Source organism: Macaca thibetana, chromosome 6 (genome assembly GCF_024542745.1).
Source record: "Macaca thibetana thibetana isolate TM-01 chromosome 6, ASM2454274v1, whole genome shotgun sequence".
Classification (NCBI taxonomy): Eukaryota; Metazoa; Chordata; class Mammalia; order Primates; family Cercopithecidae; genus Macaca; species Macaca thibetana.
Window position 1 is genome coordinate 341,332 of NC_065583.1, and position 16,159 is coordinate 357,490.

A 16,159-nucleotide genomic window follows, 5' to 3' on the forward strand; every position below is an offset into this window, starting at 1 on the left:
CAGCTTTGGATGTCTCTATTCAGAAGACTGGCCTGTAATCTCCCTCTCATGGGCTGTCTCATACCGCACTTGGTATCAAGATTCTCCGGATCTGGTGAAGGCAGTGTTGCTGTGTTCCTTCTGGATCTATTCTAGCGAAAAGCCTGCATAAACTTGGCACGGGAAACAGGACATTTTCCTAAATAGAGGAAAATGTTTAAGGCAAAAATCTTGATAGAAAAATCAAGAACACAAATTGAGTCGTAAAACTCTAAAATTTGAACATCTATAGACAAACTAGAGTTGGGGAAATAAAAAAAAATCAGGGAGACATTTTAAGTACAAGTGGCTGATCTGAAGAAACTGCAGTAAGAAGAGGGAAATGAGCACATCTTGAGAACAGCAGCAAAGGTCGCCTCCCGTCGTGATCACTGGTCTCTTGGCTCTGCACAGTGTGAAACGGCAGTTCACAGAGTGGCAGCTGGGACGGAGGCAGGACCTTCACCATGAGATGACAGCGGGTGCACTCAGGGTGCTACGGCCGTAGACAAGGGCTCTATCTTCAGACGACCTCCGTGGCAGGTCACCGTAGAATGTTCAAACGAACACATGCCACACTGTGGGGTCCAGCTGCTTCTATCTAGACCAACGTCTTTTGGTTGCAAATTCTACATTCTTTTTAAAAGCCAGCGTTTCTCATGAGGAAAATGCTCTCTGCCATGCAGTCCGTCCCTGAAGCTGTCACCTGCGGGTGCCATCTTGAATCAGGGCTTAGTTGGTAATGGACTCTTATATTTGCTCACCAAGAAATTCTGCAATTCATCTATAATTTCCATGGTGAGATTTGCGTATCATAATGCAAATAAAATGGAAAGAAGCCAAGAGAAATAAAATTCCCATCTTAGACAAAGAAAGAAGACTTTACCTGGCAAAGAGCTAGGGTCATTTCTGGAAACATCTCACTGGCCACCGTCGCTAGGAAACATAGAGTCACTGTCAGCCATGGGAGCTGCTGAAGGACCTCTGGCAGCCTTGGGTGCTGAGGAACAGGGCTGGCATGTGTGGAGGAGGTGGGTGAGAGCACAAACCGAGCTGCTGCTGGGCCACCCTCCCTGGTGGTGAAGGAGGCAGAGGAGACCATCAGGAGAGCCCTGGGAGACACAGCCTTGGGTCTCTGGCTAAGCCACACTCATCACTGTGAAGTAGGCAGTGTGTTCACACAGGCAGCACACAAATGCAGGACATCACTCCAGGACAGGGTCTCCTCACAGAAAGAGGCCTGGTAAATATCCTCTTTTTTGTAAAAATGTTACTACGTCATCTAACTTTCCTAAAAATACCTATGCTCCTACTGCAGTTATTTTAATGGACTTTAAAATATGGTGAGCTACACACAATATTTACTATTTTAATCCTTAATTTCACGATCCAGGAGCAGACAGGACCATAACAGCAGACAGAGAGGGGAGCCCAGGCACTTCTCCCTGACCCTGAATCAGAATCCACACAGGAACCTGGAAATGTGTGGGGCTCAGCAGACTGCGGAGGGTGAGCAGGAAGCCTTTTCACACTTCTGGTCTATCTCAGCACTCGGCTGTGTGCATCAGAACATCACTGGGGCCCCAAGATGGGCTGCCCGGGGCTGAGCTCTGGGATGAGAAGGAACAAGGAGGACACGACCCCTACCCTCACAGTGACCAGCCATGGCCAGGATCCCTCCACCCATGGGTGGCAGGTCACAGACTTTGGCACTGATGAGTCCAAGCCTATCTCAGAGAAACAAGCAAAGTGACATCTTATGGGTCACAAGGGAGATTTGCAAGGAACAACTGGCCTCTGGGGCAGCCCCTCCCTTTGCTTAGCTCATCCTACACTGGAACTGGATCCTCTCCCACCTCTGCTGCAACCAGTGTGAAGCAGCTGCCCTGGCCAGGAGCTGTGAGGCTCCCTCCAGTTAAATAGGATTCTGGCCAACACACACCAGCCCCATGCACACAGCGCCACCCCACGTAGAGAGAACGCGGCGGCTCCCAGGGACTGCAGAATGTGCCCGTCTCTCCTTACCTGGAGCAACCACTTCTCCCGCCACAGCCCGGGTCCTCATCACAACAGGAAGCTCCACTCCGGCTGCCTGTGTGCAGGAAAGCCAGCGACACAGCGGCACATTCCTCATCACCTGGATTCTTCGTCCACACGGGAGGGACTGCCCCACATACACCGTTCTCCTTGACTCCTGAAACTTCCTGTAATAACAGAAAACATATTGCTGTGAGCATCAGGCTGTGCTGTGTCCTGTGTGCGCAGGTCTTTTCTTCACTTGGTGACATTAGAAAACCAGATAAAAAACTGTGTTAAAGTCTAAGGAACACAAAAGAACAGGACAAACCGCCTCACGCTACAGACACAATTTCCTTGAATTATGTTTCCTCTAAGTCCATGTGGCTTGGCAATTAAGTAATTTTGTTCCAAGGAGAGAATCAAGCTGCTAAGGAAAAAGCTCACTCCACACAGTGCGTGGCTGACGCTGTCATTTTATCCTGCTATTCAAAAGCAAGCCTCACTGGGGAACAGGCTCTTACTCAGAATTCACCCGACCAAGGACACAGTGTAAGTCGCCTATAATACATACGGTCAGATTCTCATCTCGTAGGCTCATTCAGAAAGATAAAGCTAGGAAAGCAACTGTATTCCTCAGACAAATGCAGGGGTTTGACCTTCAGTTTCCATGGGGCCTCCTTTTTCTTCTCCCTGAGGTGTTCCTCCATTGGGTCCTCGGTGGAATCTAGGAAGACAAAGTGTGACCATCAGCAGGTGCAGGGAGGAGCAGGAAAAACAGCTTTCTAGCCCCAGGCCGCCTCATCAGGTAAAACAGCACATCTTGAACAGGGCACAGCACCCAGGGCAGGCTGGGCGTCCCTGCAGCCTCTCAGGGCTCCTGCCTCCTAATCGGACCCAAGCTCACTTGCCCTCCCTTCCTGCATCCTTCCAAGGTCATTTCCTCCCTAGAATCCACCTGTGGTGCTTCTGTGTGTATCTGTCATTCCAGAATATTTTATACTTGGTAAAAAGAAACTGTTGTTTAAGAGAACATTTCATTCTAGCCAAAATATTCTATATATTCACTAATCTTTTGTTTTAAAGATAATAAAACAAAGCTTTGAAAATATGAAGTTATCTTCTCATTTAAAGATAATTCCTACTTAGCAAGTGCTATCTGTCCTGGCACTCAGCCTTCTCAATGCAATGTGTGTGTGTGGGTCGGGAGTCCGTTGCTGCTCACACTCACAGGGGCTTTGACACTGGGACAGTCCATCATGGGGGCAGCAGGTGAGGGTGCGGACCCTCCCCAACCCAGCCGTGCAGGGGAGATGGGTGGTAGGCTAACACCCAAGTTGTTCCTTGAAACCATATTCGGTGCTGGGTCTTCACTGTGTTTACTCCTCAACTAAAGCATTTATTTTTCCTCTTTATTATTTTTTTGATAGATGGTCTCTGTCACCCAAGCTGGACTGTAGTAACATGATCTCTGCTCATTGGAACCTGTGCCTTCTGGGCTCAAGTGATTCTCCCCACTCAGCCTCCGAGGTAGCTGGGACTATAGGTGCACCACCACATACAGCTAATTTTTTTTTTTTCTAAATAGATACGGGGTCTCACCATGTTGCCTAGGCTGATCTCCACCTCCTGGACTCAAGCCATCCTCTTGCCTCAGCCTCCCAAAATGCTAGTATTACAGGCGTGAGCCACCCACCTGGCCAACTGGAGCATTTCTGAGGCTTGTGATGATCCTGTTATTAAACACAATAGAGCAGGTCCCTGATTATTCTCTGCTTTTGACCACGAACTGAGAAATGACCCCACCACTGCTGCTGACAGCCTGTGAGCTCTCTATGTGTGTTTCACATTAATGATCACACCAAAGTCCAGTGGAAAATGTAACTATTCCTACCCTGGGTTAGGGAACCTTTGAGACCTCCCTACACCGACAGTGTTTGGGGCCTGTCTAGGCTCTCATCCTTCCACACACAGACAGATGCCGGAATTCCCTGGCATGACGAGTTACACCAGGGCTGGCTGGTGAGTGCACAACAGTAGCCCATTGCATCAATCCTCCATCCATTCCTGAGTTCACATTCGCCTCTTCCATTTACGAGATCGAGCGCCTGGGAAACTCATCTCTGTACCACCTCTGAGCAGTGTGGATGTAAAATTTACCTTCAGAGACAGCTGTGGTGGAGGATCAATGGGTTAATTATGTGAAGTGTGCAGTGGTGATGCAATTTTTTAAGAAAAGTGCTCCCTGGGTTGTGCTCTGCACGGGGAAACATGCTTTCTGGGGAAATGCACATGCACTCCCAAGACATTCCCAATCACTCCTCCCCACCCCGATGCACACCACACTATTCCATCTACTTGACAATCCTGCCTCCCTCCCCACCTTGTGCACACACTATTCCATCTACTTGACAATCCTGCCTCCCTAGACTCCAATGGATGGTCACAGTTCTTTATTGGACTCAGTGTTTTTCACACCGAACTGTCCAAACCTCACTTCTGTCAGGAAGCTCAAACTGAAGTGGCTCTCCAGCAAAAGCAGGCTAGGAGGTGCTACCTTTGGCAACACTAAAGATCTCTCCTTAGAAATCCGTGCTTCTAGAACACACACCTTTTTCTTTGGCGCGTTTGTCGGCCTGCATTTACAGAAAGAAAGACACTGTTAGCTTCAGACCATCCTGTGTCCTGTGTGCACACGTCTTTTCTTCACTTGGTGACATTAGAAAACCAGATGGGAAATCGTGTTCAAAGGAACACAGAAGAATAGAACGAACCGGCTCATGCTAAAGTTTTTCCTGGAGGATGTTTCCTCTCAAGGACATGTTGCTTGGCAGTGAAGTGATTTTGCCCCAAGGGGAGAATCAAGCTGCTAAGGGAAAAGCTCACGGCCACTCAGTGTGTGGCTGATGCTGTCATTTTCTCCTGCTGCCTTAAGTCAAGCCTCAGTGGGGAACAGACGCTCATTCAGAACTTCCCCCACCAACGACACCATACAAGTCACCTATGATACATATGATCACATCTTAATAAGAAAATAACTTTCTCTCAGATAAAACCAGGTGGCCTGACCTTCAAATGCCATGGGCATCCTCATCTGAGCTCACTGGCGAGGCCTTCCAGGGGATCCTCAGCAGGAACTAGGAGGACACAGAGTGACCGTGAGCACCTTAGTGGTGTTGCCCATCAACAACTCAGAGCCACTGGTTGACATGGGTGTGGGCCACTCCACACTCCACTCGGCCTGGGTGGAGAAACCAACTCCAGTGAAACAAATGGAACTTTCTTTGAGACTGGAAGGATCTATTTCTATGTTTACTCAAAGAAGCAGTAAACTTCTTCTAAGGGAGAATTTGGCTACTTTCAGCTTCATGGGGAAAGTGTGAAGGGGGTGCCCTTGCCCCCTCTACACAGGAGAAGTGCGATGTGCTACTGGAAGCCTAGGAGAGCCAGCAGCAGGAGCCCCAGAGAGGCCAATTTTTCCCCCAAAGAAATGATGCCCAGGATCACATTCACCTCTAACAAGGGGAAGTCATGGACCTGTGCTGGGAGGATGGCTATGAACACACACCTCAACGACCCCAATATGGATGACTCTTGACAGACATCTGGACTCATCCCAGTGAAGATCAATGGGAATAACTGGGCTAATCCCACTGAAGATGATTAACACCTGGGCTGACCCCCCCCCCCCCCCCGCCCCGGGAACAACATCAGCTGGACACAATGAGGATGTCTATGAAAACTTGGGTGTTCTCAGAAGAGGACGGCTATGAACACATGGCCTGGGCCCACTGAAAACTGCTGCTAGGCTGGGCCCAGGAGGCAGCTTTGAACAGATGGACTGATCAGGACAAGGATAGCTGTGAATACCTGGGCGGGCTGGCCCAGATGAAAAGAGTTATTAACTTCTGGGCTGGTCCCCAATTAGGACATATGAGAAAACCTGGACTTCCCCAAGTAATGATTGCAACAAACAACTGGGCTCAGTCCGATGAGGATAGTTGTGAACACCTGTGCTGTGCTCAATGGGGATGACTGTGTACAATGGGGTCTGGCCAACGACAGGTGTGTGTGTGTGTGTGTGTGTGTGTGTGTGTGTGTGTGTGTGAACAACAAGGCTGTTTATTTCACCTGGGTGCAGGCGGGCTGAGTCCGAAAAAAGGAGTCAGCAAAGGGTGGTGGGATTATCATTAGTTCTTATAGGTTTTGGGACAGGCAGTGGAGTTAAAAGCAATGTTTTGGGGGCAGGGGGTGGATCTCACAAAGTACATTCTCAAGTGTGGGGAGAATTACAAAGAACCTTCTTAAGAGTGGGGAAGATCATAAAGAACCTTCTTAAAGGTGGCAGAAATTGCAAAGTACATTGATCAGTTAGGTGGGGCAGAAATAAATCACAACAGTGAAATGTCATCAGTTAAGGCTATTTTCACTTCTTTTGTGGATCTTCAGTTGCTTCAGGCCATCTGGATGTATACGTGCAGGTCACAGGGGATATGATGGCTTAGCTTGGGATCAGAGGACTGACATTCCTGTCTTCTCATATTAATAAGAAAAATAAAACAAAATAGCGGTAAAGTGTTGGGGCAGCGAAAATTTTGGGGGGTGGTATGGAGAGATAATGTGCGATGTTTCTCAGGGCTGCTTCGAGCAGGATTAGGGGTAGCACAGGAACCTACAGTGCGAGAGATTCAACTGAAGAAAGATTTTGGGGTAAGGGGCAATATTGTGGGGTTGTTAGAAGGAGCATTTGTCGTATAGAATTACTGGTGATGGCCTGGATGCGGTTTTGTATGAACTGAGAAACTAAATGAAAGACACAAGTTCCGAATAAAGTAAGAGGAGGAGAAATATAGGTATTAAAGGACTAAGAATTGGGAGTACGCAGGACATCCAATTAGAGAGTGTCCAAGGGGGTTCAACGTTATTGTTTGCTTGACTGGTGAGTTTTTGGGCTCTATCCTTGAGTTTTATGTTGTCATGTAACAGGCCAGAATGATTTAGATAAAAACAACACTCTTCATTTAAAAATATACGGAGTCCTCTTTTTTCAGCAGTAAGTCGAGGCCTCAGCAATTTTGGAGGAAAGAGAAATGAAAAGCCAGCATTTTTTTGTTAAAGAAGGATTAGAAACGCCTAGGAAAGAGTAAGTTTGATAGTGTGGTGGAGATGGCTGGGGAAAGGTAGAGGGTGGCATAGGAACGGGAACCAGAATAAGAGTAAGTATAAAAGTAAAGAATAGGACTTCATCAGGGTGAAAGTATCGGAGGGTACCTTACCACTGAAGATCTATCCACTTCAAGAGAGACTTAAGGGTGGCAGATTGAGGTAAAACCAGGAGCCACTAAATACCAAGAGCCTGAGAAACTGCTTGGGTGATTTGACTAATAAAGGCCAGTCTGTTATTGCACTGTATAGAGGTGGGACGGCCAAACTGAGGAATTATGTCTGACAGAAGGGAAGAAACGACCGCGGTGGCCTTCTCAGACCCTGTGGGAAAGGCCTCTACCCATTCAGTGAAAGTGTCTACCCACACCAAGAGGTATTTTAGCTTCCTGACTGGAGGCATGTGAGTAAAGTCAATTTGCCAGTACTGGGCAGGGACAAATCCCCGAGCTTGATGTGTAGGGAAGGGAGGGGGCCTGAGTAATTCTTGAGAAGTAGAAGAATAGCAGATGGAACACTGAGAAGTTATTTCCTTGAGGACAGATTTCCACGATGGAAAGGAAATGAGAGGTTCTAAGAGGTAGTCCAGCGGCTTGTAACCTACATGGAAGAGGTTATGAAATGACGACAGAATGGCCTTGTGAGACTGGAAGAAGATATTTTCTTTGGTCCAAGAACTATTTGCCTTGTGCAGGAAGAGATAGGTGGAGTTTCAGTGAGGGAGTAGGTGGGAGTGGCCAAGTGAGAAGGAGAAAAACTGCCCTGAGGGACAGAAGTTGGAAAGCTAGCTGCTGTTTTTGCTATCTTATCAGCATAAGATAAGATCCTGAGTGATGGGAGTGATGGGATCTGATGCCTGAGTGATGGGATCTGATGCCTTTTGATGGCCTTTGCAATGAATGACTCGAGCTTTCCTTGGAAATGAAGCGGCCTTGAAAAGAGTTTTTATTAAAGAGGCATTAATGATGAAGGACTCTTGTATAGTAAGGAAACTTCTTTCTGCCTATATAACAGCAGGGTGGTGCAGGATATGGAAGGCGTAGTCAGTATAAATATTGACACGTAGTCCTTTTTCAAGAGTGAGGGCTCCAGTTAAGGCAATGAGTTCGGCTTGCTGAGAGGTAGTGGAGGGGGCAGAGCAGTGGCCTCAATGATAGATGTGGAAGATACTGTAGCATAGCCTGCCTTTGCTGGTGAGTGGCGATTAGGCCTGGTGGAACTGCCATCAATAAACCAATTGTGATCAGGGTGAGGAACAGGAAAGAAGGAAACATGGGGAAACAGAGTGAATGCCAGGTGGATCAGACAGATACAGTCAAGGAGGTCAGGTGTGGTATCAGGAATAATGTGGGGGCCAGCCTAAAACAGCAAGGTCAAGTTGTTTGGACAGAAAGGCTACAGGGCACAGTCCCGGCTCTTGTGTAACAATTCTGACCACACAGCCCTGCAGCTTCGGCTGTGTGTGATGGAAACGGGTTGGGATGAGTTAGGGAGAGCTAGTGTGGGGGCAGCTTCTAGGGCTGTTTTTAAGAAATGGAAAGGGGCCGGGCGCGGTGGCTCACGCCTGTAATCCCAGCACTTTGGGAGGCCGAGGCGGGCGGATCACAAGGTCAGGAGATCGAGACCACGGTGAAACCCCGTCTCTACTAAAACTACAAAAAATTAGCCGGGCGCGGTTGTGGGCGCCTGTAGTCCCAGCTACTCGGGAGGCTGAGGCAGGAGAATGGCGTGAACCCGGGAGGCGGAGCTTGCAGTGAGCCGAGATCGCGCCACTGCACTCCAGCCTGGGCGACAGAGCGAGACTCCGTCTCAAAAAAAAAAAAAAAAAAAAAAAAAAAAAAGAAATGGAAAGAGGAGTGAGGAAAGGATTTAGGATCAATGGGGCCAGCTAGGTTTCCTTTTGTGAGTCTATATAATGGTTTTGTTAGGACAGCAAAACCAGGTATCCAAAGGCGAAAGTATCCAACCATGCCTAGGAAGAAAGGGAGTTGTTTTGTAGAAAAAGGGTGTTGGGGTTTAAGAGATTGGTCAGACATGATCGGCAGGGAGAGCACGGTGTTTTTATGTAGAATTATGCCAAGGTAGGTGATGGATGGAGAAGAAATTTGAGCTTTGGAGGGCTCCAATATCCCTTGGAGAATAAATGTTGAAGGAGCAGGAGGGTGTCTTGTTGAGAAGATTCAAAGGAGGAGCTACAAAGTACAAAGTCTTTGACTACAAAGTCATCAATATATTGAATAAGGTGAGAAGCAGAGGGGTGGAAAGAAAGTAAATCATGGGAAAGAGCTTGGAGGCTGAAGTAATGAGGGCTGTCCCTGAAGCCTTGCAGCAGCACAGCCCAGGTAAGCTGCTGGGACTGATGGGTGTCAGGGTCAGTCTGGGGTAAAAGCAGAGAGGCTGGGACAAGGGGTGCAGGGGGATAGTGAAAAAAGCATCTTTAAGATCAAGAACTGAATAGTGAGTTGTGGAGGAAGGTACTGAGGACGAAAGAGTGTACGGGTTGGGCACTACAGGGTGGATGAGCAAAACAATTTGGTTGAAAAGGCGCAGATCCTTAACTAACCTGTAAGACTTGCCTGGTTTTTAGACAGGTAAAATGGGAGAATTGTAAGGAGAGTTTATAGGTTTTAGAAGGCCATGCTGTAACAGGCAAGTGATAACAAGCTTTAATCCTTTTAAAGCGTGTTGTGGGATGGGATATTGGCATCCAGCGGGCTAAGGGTAATTCGGTTTTAATGAGATAGTAAGGGGTGCATGATTGGTCACCAAGGAGGGAGTAGAGGTGTCCCATACCTGTGGGTTAAGGTGGGGAGATACAAGTGGAGGATGCGAAGAAGGCTTTGAACTGGGGGAAAAGGCAGCAATGAGGTGTGGCTGTAGCCCAGGAATAGTCAGGGAAGCAGATAATTTAGTTAAAATGCCTCGACCTAATAAGGGAGCTGGGCAGGTGGGATAACTAAAAAGGAGTGCTTAAAAGAGTATTGTCCAAGTTGGCACCAGAGTTGGGGAGTTTTAAGGGGTTTAGAAGCCTGGCCGTCAATACCCACAACAGTTAGGGAGGCAAAGGAAACAGGTCCTTGAAAAGAAGGTAATATGGAGTGGCTAGCCTCCGTATTGATTAAGAAGGGGACGGACTTACCCTCCACTGTAAGAGTTATCCAAAGCGTCTGTGATGGTCCAGGAGGCTTCCAAGGCGATGGGGCAGCATCAGTCTTCAGCCACTAAGCGGAGAAGGTGTGGGAAGGAGTCAGTCAGAGAGCCTTGGGCCAGAGTCCAGGGGCTCTGGGAGGGGGTGCCGGGCAAGTTGGACAGTCCGATTTCCAGTGGGGTCCCGCACAGATGGGACACGGCTTAGGAGGAATCCCGGGCTGCGGGCATTCCTTGGCCCAGTGGCCAGATTTCTGGCACTTGTAGCAAGCTCCTGGGGGATGAGGTTCTGAAGGAACCCCTGGCAGCGGCCAATGACAGCTTTGACAAATTTAGTAGGCACCAGTGAGGAAGGGTGTGAAAGCACGAGCTACTCCCAGTAATTAAAGCATTGCAGACCTGGGCTGGGCCCAGTGAGATTGAATGTGAATATCTGGCCTGGGGCGAAGGAGGATAGCTGTGAACACCTGTGCCCGGACCAATGAGGATGGCTGTGAACACCTGGGCTGGGCCCAAGGGGACAGCCTGGAATAACTGGGATGGGCCCAGAACACATGGCTATCAACACCTGGGCTGACCCCAACGTGGACAGCTAGAAACATCTGGTGTGTGCTCAGGAGGACAGTTCTGTTCATTTTGGCTGAGCCGAATGAGGACAGCTGTGAACATCTGCACCGCGCCTAATTAAGACGATGGTGAACGGATGGGCTGTCCCCATGGGGGACATCTGGGAAGCCCTGGCCTGGGACCATGGAAACTGCTGGAACCAACTGGGAGAAGTCCTGTGAGGAAAGCAATGAACACCAGGGCTGGGCCCAGTATGGATGGCTGTCATTACCTGGGATGGCCTCTATGAGGGTGGCTGGAACCAATTAGCACATATGTGAACAAACTAGCTGGCCCGATCAGGACGGCTGTGAACATCTGGGCTGGCTGTCATGTGAAGGACAGAGAACTCCGTGGCTGGTTTAGATGAGGACCACTGTGAACACCGGTTCAGGCCTGGATGAAGACAGCTGGGAAACCCTGGGCTGGACATAATGAAGATGGCAATGAACAGGTGGCCTCAGGCCAATGAAAATGGTTCTTACCCTGGGCTTCATGTCATTGAGAGGAAGCGTGAACTCCTGGGCTTGCCTTGATACTGATAGCTATAAAAAACTGTTGCTATAAAGAGCTGAGCTCACACAAACGAGGGAGGCTGTGAACACCTGGGCTGACCTGGATGGGGATGACTGTGAACACGTAGCCTGGGCCCAGTGAGGACAAGTACTAACACCTGGGCTAGATACCGAGGAGGACCGCTGTGAACGCCTTGGCTGGGCTCTACGAGGACAACTTGGGAGTGTTTGGGCTCGGCCCTAAGTAAATAGCTGTGAACTCCTGAGCTGGGCCCAGTGAGAGTTGCCATGAAAACCTGGGCAGGGCCAGCGAGGACAGCTGTGAACACCTCGCCTGGGTCCAAAGAGAACAGCTGAGAACACTTGGGCTAAGCCAGTAAGGACAGCTGTGGCACCAGGGACGATTGCCATGTAGACAGCTGTAAACACTGTGGCTGGTCGCATGAGCACAGCTATGAATGTCTAGTCTGGGCCCAGTAAAGACAGCCAAAAACACCTGCCCTGGTTTCAGTGAGAGCCACTGCGAGCGACTGAGCCTGCCCCCATGAGGATGCCTATGAACAGCTGGCTGGGCCCAAGACGAATGGCTCTCGACACCTAAACCCACCCCGAGAAAGATGCTGTGAACAACTGGGCTAACGCCACTGAGGACGACTATTAACACCTGGGCTGGGTCCAAGTGAGGGCGACTTCAGCTGCACCCGGAAAGGACAGTTGTGAACACCTTGGATTTCTCTGATGAAGACGGCTATGAACCCATGGCCTGGGCCCAATGTGCAAAGCTGTGAACACCTGCATTGGTCCCAGTGAGGGAAGCTGGGAAAACCTGGGCTGGGAAAACCCAGTGGAAGCAGCAGTGACCAACCAGGCTGGCCACAAGAGGACAGCACACGGAAACGGATCACGATGAGGACGGCCGTGAATGCCTGGAAACAAAGCTACCCGAAGTCACTGCACTTCATTTTCATAAAGGGAGTACTATTTCATCTGCTCACAGCAAAAACTGGCAGAATCATCATGCTCTGGCTTTTATGAAGCTGATCCCCATGAGGAGAAAAATCCTACGAAGCTGAACTCAGAGATAACTGTTTAAAAAGCTGACTCCAATGGTTCACATAAACGAGCTCTTGTAAAGAGCCTTCTAGATAGAGCATTCCATCTGATGTCTTTCATGAAAAAACAAAAGGGGGCTCTGGGCAGAAAGGGCCAGAAGAAAGTGGAAGTCCACGCCCGGGCTCACGTGCCAGCTGTGGCTGACCCCTGGCTAGGGCACTGCAAAGCCAACCCAGCCTGTGCTTCCTTTCAGGCCTCAGCTCCCCGGCAGGCTGGCCCCCTCTGGAAGCTTCCTCCCTGCTCTGGGAACGACACTTTTCAGGCCTCAGCTCCCCGGCAGGCTGGCCCCCTCTGGAAGCTTCCTCCCTGCTCTGGGAATGACACTTTTCAGGCCTCAGCTCCCCGGCAGGCTGGCTCCCCTCTGGAAGCTTCCTCCCTGCTCTGGGAATGACACTTTTCAGGCCTCAGCTCCCCGGCAGGCTGGCCCCCTCTCTGGAAGCTTCCTCCCTGCTCTGGGAATGACACTTTTCAGGCCTCAGCTCCCCGGCAGGCTGGCCCCCTCTGGAAGCTTCCTCCCTGCTCTGGGAATGACACTTTTCAGGCCTCAGCTCCCCGGCAGGCTGGCCCCCTCTGGAAGCTTCCTCCCTGCTCTGGGAATGACACTTTTCAGGCCTCAGCTCCCCGGCAGGCTGGCCCCCTCTGGAAGCTTCCTCCCTGCTCTGGGAATGACACTTTTCAGGCCTCAGCTCCCCGGCAGGCTGGCCCCCTCTCTGGAAGCTTCCTCCCTGCTCTGGGAATGACACTTTTCAGGCCTCAGCTCCCCGGCAGGCTGGCCCCCTCTGGAAGCTTCCTCCCTGCTCTGGGAATGACACTTTTCAGGCCTCAGCTCCCCGGCAGGCTGGCCCCCTCTCTGGAAGCTTCCTCCCTGCTCTGGGAATGACACTTTTCAGGCCTCAGCTCCCCAGCAGGCTGGCTCCCCTCTGGAAGCTTCCTCCCTGCTCTGGGAATGACACTTTTCAGGCCTCAGCTCCCCGGCAGGCTGGCCCCCTCTCTGGAAGCTTCCTCCCTGCTCTGGGAATGACACTTTTCAGGCCTCAGCTCCCCAGCAGGCTGGCTCCCCTCTGGAAGCTTCCTCCCTGCTCTGGGAATGACACTTCATGGATTCATCTGTTTGCCATTTTCCAGATGACATCATACTCAACTTTTTTTCTTTTTTCTTTTTTTTTTTTTTTTTTTTTTGCCTTTATCTCCCTCTGTTCACCTCTCACCTCTTAAAAGTCCTGTTTGTCCCACTTCCCTGTCCTTTGGAAAAGTAGTAACACCTGCCGATGACCATCCTCTGCAGTCCCCAGACTCCCTCTCCCTGTCATCATTAATAAAGGTGACACTGCGGCTTGGCATGAATACAGGTCCTCCCCGACATGCCCTACCCCCCATCTCTTGGAGCGTATAGTTCCCTGACTGCAAAACCCCTGCCTTTGAAGGTTTCTTCCTGCACCCAGCTCCCGTATCTATATTCTGAGCCACACTCAAAGAAAAGTCAAGTGACACAGTGAAAAATGCCATTCAGAGAGCTGGCCTGGTGGAGCCCAGACATCAGATCAACTTATTAAAGCCCCATATCTACTAATTCCACCTAGAAAAAAAAGATGTCAAAGTTGTTTAGACTGATTTGTTCCTCAAAATCTCCCCTGACTCTGTCGCCCTGGCAGGGCCAGAGAAATCCCAGCAAGTCTCATCAAAGTTAAAGCTCAGAGTTAGAGAGCTGACGGGGTGGATGCTTCTTGGGAACAATCCTGCAAGCCAGCCTCCTTGCCACACAGATGGGGAAACCCCGGACCACAGGGGTTAGGGGGTTTCCCCACAGTCACATTACAACCCAGGCATGCGATCACCGTGTCGAGTTGACTTTATCACCCTCCACCACCTTCAAACAGCAGTTCCCTGAACCTCCAAGTTTCCCACAAAGGGATTGTTCTCTCCCAGCCTGATTTTGCCAGAGGGTTGTCCAGGTGCCCGAGATACATGAACCTTAAGGCTGATATTCGAAAAATACATTCTTATTTTTCTGACCAAATAGGTTTCCAGATTTGGGGCAGAACAAGCCATTCAGCAATTATTTTATCTTTCAAAACAAATGGAATGCATGTCCCCATTACCACTATCCATTGCCGCTTTGTCCATCACATTCTGTGCACAGCATCCAAATCTGGTTAGGAACATCAAATTAAAAACCAAATGACTGATCACTGAAATCACTCTGCATAATGAAAATCGTCTGGATGTGGCTTTAAGGAGCCTCAGGGCAGGAACAGGGTGGGACATGCGAGGCTTCACTTTCATCACTGTAGCCAGAGATCTTCAAAAGGACAGACTGCAGGCCTCACGCAGCCCACAGAAATGTTTGGTTTGGCCAGCATCATGTTTCTAAAACATTTGAATTTGCTGTCAACATTTAAAAACCAGAAGAACTTGCATTAAATTTTGGATATTCAGTTTCTCTTGGACATTTGGAAGATCCAGCAATCCCAGCCTTTCCAAGGAGCTGCCCATGGAGAGAGCAGGCCCTTTCTAGGCAGGCAAGGCCTGGCCTCATTCCAAGGTGACCAACTCATCTTGGTCGGCTGGGGGACGTTTCCTGGGAAACCCCTCAGTCCTAGGTACCAGGACAGTTGGTCACCCCACCTAGTTCTCTCACTGATGTTATCTGCCTGGAACCTGGGGACACTGCACGTGTGACCTCTTCCCTACAGCCTCCGCCACTCCCCTCTGGGGAATGCCTCTGCAGAACAACATGCAAAGCTGTCCGCTCTGAGAATTCTCCCCACTCTCCTACATACCACCTACTCTCAACTTCTCTTCACTCCTTGGCATTTGTAAAAGCCATGGATGCTGACACAAATGAAGTCCAATTCTTTTTTTTTTTTTTTTTTTTTTTTGAGATGGAGTCTTACTCTGTCACCCAGGCTGGAGTGCAGTGGCGCGATCTCAGCTCACTGCAACCTCCACCTTCTGGGTTCAAGAGACTCTCCTGCCTCAGCCTCCCAAGTAGCTGGTATTACAAGCCCAACACCACGTCCAGTTAATTTTGTATTTTTAGTAGACATGACGTTTCATCATGTTGGCCGGGCTGGTCTTGAGCTCCTGACCTCAAGTGATCCACCTGCCTCACCCTCCCAAAGTCCTGCAATTACAGGCTTGAGCCACCGTCTCCTGGCCATTTTTCTTTTCTGAAACAGAGCCTCGCTCTGATACCCAGGGTGAGTGCAGTGGCGTGATCATGGCTCACTGTAGCCCTGACTTGTTGGGCTCATGCAATCCTCTCACCTCAGCCTCCAGAGAAGCTGGGACCACAGGCACATGCCACCAGATCAAACTATTTTTTTAATGTTTTGTAAAGACACGGTCTCGCTGTTATCTAGGGTAGTCTCAAACTCCTGGACTCAAGTGACTCTCCTGCCTCGGCCTCCTAAAGTGCAGAATTCATTTTTAAGGACCCACACAAGTGCCATTTCTTCCCCTGGGAAGCCTTCGCTATTCTCCCGGTACCAGGTAGAACAGGGCAGTCTGTCTGTGTTCTAAACATACTCAATTCTTCCTTTTACTTTGCTCATCACCATTAACACAGCATCAAGTGAGCT

The 16,159-nt window shown here is 49.6% G+C and overlaps 1 protein-coding gene and 1 long non-coding RNA gene across 7 annotated transcripts in view; both read right to left on the reverse strand.

Annotated features, from left to right (window-relative positions):
* LOC126957112 (protein FAM153A-like) overlaps positions 1–2,132 on the reverse strand; it is a 76,412-nt gene extending 74,280 nt beyond the window's left edge. The window contains exon 1 of the mRNA XM_050794580.1: positions 2,044–2,132. The gene's annotated coding sequence lies outside the window, so the exon portion shown is untranslated. The remainder of the gene's footprint in view (positions 1–2,043) is intronic.
* LOC126957116 (uncharacterized) overlaps positions 2,125–16,159 on the reverse strand; it is a 36,880-nt gene continuing 22,845 nt past the window's right edge. For 2 of the 6 annotated variants that reach the window (XR_007726650.1, XR_007726649.1), the window contains exons 2-6: positions 11,183–11,375; positions 10,337–10,418; positions 3,637–3,767; positions 2,694–2,761; positions 2,125–2,222 (exon numbers count right to left, since the gene is read on the reverse strand). This is a non-coding gene — a long non-coding RNA (uncharacterized LOC126957116). Of the gene's footprint in view, positions 2,223–2,693; positions 2,762–3,636; positions 3,768–10,336; positions 10,419–11,182; positions 12,765–12,972; positions 13,046–13,250; positions 13,324–13,390; positions 13,464–13,531; positions 13,605–16,159 lie in introns of those variants that run through there. The other 4 variants (XR_007726654.1, XR_007726653.1, XR_007726652.1 and 1 more) reach the window with 4 other exon arrangements.